Raw genomic sequence first — 3,577 nt, forward strand, 5'->3', positions numbered from 1 at the left:
GAAAGAAAATACAGTGGTGGGAAACTTCAATTTCAGTAGAAGTGTATCTAAAGGAGATTATGGTCCTTACACAAAAATTAATAACCTAAAGTCTAGGCTCCTTTTTATTCAGAGCTCACTCTTTTAGAATCCAATAGTTAAATTATATTATTATATAATTAAAGGCATAGCTATGACATGGAAAGAAAGTACAAGTCTTGACATTTCAGAGAGTGTTGTCACTACTAATATTTTGAAGATTAGAATCTCATCCCATGAACTTCAATTTGCCTAGTCACAGCCTATATTTTTAAAAGATTACAAATGGTTGCCGCTCCTCCCAGTGCACACATGGGCACACATTCAAGCCACCCAAAGGTCTAACATGCTCTGGGCATTTTTATCACTCCCTCCCACAAGATTCCTATCTGTTTAGGGACCTGTATGGGATTGAACAAATATTTGAAGTGAGTGTTTATAATAACTTAAAGATAATTGTTCCTGGTAGGGCAATTTGAATCAAGACTAGGTGTCAAAGGAAAAAAAGTCCTTTCAAAATGATTGTCTTCCAAATTGTTGAATCTATTGCTTGTCTAGTTTTAATATACAGGGAATATAAATCCTCAGCTCTGTTCCATCCACTGTCATTGATGATATGATTATCTGTAGTAGTCCAGAGTTTTGCTTCCCTGACCCCTCACCTCCATTCCAATGGCCAGCTCATTTCTTGGTCAAACTAACACCAAGATTTGACCAGAGCAAAAGTTCTATAGTATTCGATGGGATTATTTCAAAAGGGTAATCTGGGCAACTTGGTGATAGATACTTGAGTGTTAACATTATTCTCTATACTGTCCCTGTATGTTCAAAATATTTTATAATAAACTAAACAGTTACGAATATCCAGAAGAAGAAACTTCCCATGAATTATACAGGGTGCTTTAAGCTGTAGGATAGATGAGTGTGTTTTTGAATTCAGGAGTTTCTAAAAACATGCTTAAACTGGGAAAGAGTGGTCCTGATGCTCAGAGTCAGAAACGTAGAGCATGAAGGGATCACAGTGAGTATCCATGACAGAGTTTCCCCAAAGAGTTCGTTTAACTTCTTCCTTTCCTTCTCTAAAGAAGCTACAGACTACCACTTTACAAAGTAAAGGATATATAAGAGCCACCAATTTAGATCAAGGGCGGACTCCTTTCCCCTAGAATTTCAGACTTTGCTAATTGGTCTTTTCCTACCATGATAGAGGATGTGGGCTGCTTATCGTTATTGCTTTTTTGGCTACCTAAGCAACCACTAACACACCTTTCTCAACAGTACCCTGATAACCTTTCTAGCTGTGTCTCTTCCATCTTGCAGTCTCAGGGGGCCTATAACTCAAAGTACTTTATCAACTACTAGCTGGGGATTGGGCATGTGCCCTATGCCAATTGGACTCTGAATATTAATTCAGGTGAAGCGAGAAAGGAAAAACACTTAGAACTGACATATCCTACCAGTGACATCCAAGCACCATGGAGAGGGAATTTGTGCTGCTGGACCAGAACTGCTCTATCTCCTGTCTATTTCTGAATCTGACTCCTGTCCATTTGAGGAACCATCAAATAATCCTAATTAACTTGAAATTTCCCCTTTTCTTTACACTCGTCAGAGTAGGATTTGCTTATTTACTGCTGAGAAGCTATAATACTTAGCATTATCCAAGTAGTTCTCAAAGTATGACCCCTGGACCAGAAGCATTTGAGTCACCTGAGATTTGAAATGCAAATTTGAGGTCTCATCTCACACCTCCTGAATCAGGAAGTCTGGGAGCTAGGTCCAGCAATATATGTTCTTCAAGTCCTGCAGCGATTCTGATGATGGCTAATATCTGAGAAGCACTGTACTGTCTGCTAAAATCCCCATCGCTTTCAGCCTAGACCCTCTGCTCTCACCAGCAGCATTGTCCCTGACCAGCATCTCACCTATGGGGGCCAACTTCTCCCTCCTGGTGCTCCCACCTCTGGGAAGCATCTCCAGCCCTGCTTCTTAGACCAGTAAGCCAGGATGGTGGCACACAGGACATGTGTGGTCCCCTGGTCCACGATCTTCAGGCTGCTTCCTCTCTAAATCCCATACTTCAGTGTCCTCCAGAAGTATTGCTTTCTTCCTAAAGTTTGTCGTGACTAACTTGAAGGTAAGGTGACAGTAATTAATAACACCTTAGAGTCACACAACAATTTACAGTTTTATAAATGCTCCCACCCACATTATGTCACGTAGTTTTCACAACACTCCTGTGAGGCAGGTATTACTCCTCCTTTATCAGATGAAGAAAGTGAGTCAATGTAAGAGGCCTGCTCACAGCAAACAGCTTGTATGGAGCAAAGCAAAGACGTCAACGTAGATATTCTGACTCCAGGGCCCCTGTTCTCATAAGCTTGATTCCACTTTTATTTCAGAAATTTTCCTGATTATATACACCAACACACATGCCAGTTGTAACAATACATTAATTTTTATGATCGTTTAACTTTATTACAATCTGCAGACATCATGGCCAAGTTCATCAGCCTGAGAGACTTCTGAGAGAGCCCCACCTGGAGTCCATAAGGAATGGGGAAATTCCTTCCCTGTGGGCCATTCTTTTAGAGCCAGACGTGTTAATCTACATGGAAAATTCCTCAGAGATTATGAACAGAACCCACTGGTACTGAACGGCTGCCTATGTGATAAATCTCGGAAACATTTTTACTGCATTAGTTGATTATATTATAGTTAACCCCTCTCTGCATCCCATCTTTGATTATCTGGACTCAATAAGTATTTGACCTTTCATTTTGACCCTTTATGTGGTTACTCTGTGACTCATCTCCCACATGCTGGATCAGGAGAGGCTGAAAACCATAGAAGAATAGTGGAGGCTTTCCAATCCTATTGGTGAGTATTGCCGCCATATTTTTCCATGAGCTTAGAAGGGGAGGGTGGTGGAGTCCTCACTGCACACCAGCAGGTTGCTATAACATCTGACGCTGGTACTCTCTGAACTGTGGGCCATTAAATGGATCCTGCCAAGCAACATGTGGTTAAATAGCTAATAGTATATCGATGAGGCAGTATTCAACATAAAACTTTGGGGTGCCATCAGGATCTTATTTAATTAAACTTAATTTGTCTTTTTTTTCCCCTCAAAAAGCCAAGGCACGAAAAATTGCTGTGGGAACCACTGATCTGAGCTGTAGGATCCACCAGTGAAGGCAGATTGAGTGGCAAGGATTTAAGGCATGAGTTTCTTCAGTCAAATTAAGGGAGCCTAGATTCTGCCGCCCAGGAGGTTCATTTCACCTTTCTAGCCAGATCTGAGTCCTATTTGTTTTTTTTGTTTGTTTGTTTGTTTGTTTTTTACTGTCATTTTAGAGCCACACCCATGGCATATGGACATTCCCAGGCTAGAGGTCGAATCGGAGCTGTAGCTGCCAACCTACACCACAGCCACAGCAACGAAGGATCCAAGCCTCGTCTTCAACCTACACCACAGCTCACGACAACAGATCCTTAACACAATGAGTGAGGCCAGGGATGGAACCCGTATCCACATGGGTACTAGTCGGGTTCATTA

This window comes from Sus scrofa, chromosome 2, assembly GCF_000003025.6.
Source record: "Sus scrofa isolate TJ Tabasco breed Duroc chromosome 2, Sscrofa11.1, whole genome shotgun sequence".
Lineage (NCBI taxonomy): Eukaryota > Metazoa > Chordata > Mammalia > Artiodactyla > Suidae > Sus > Sus scrofa.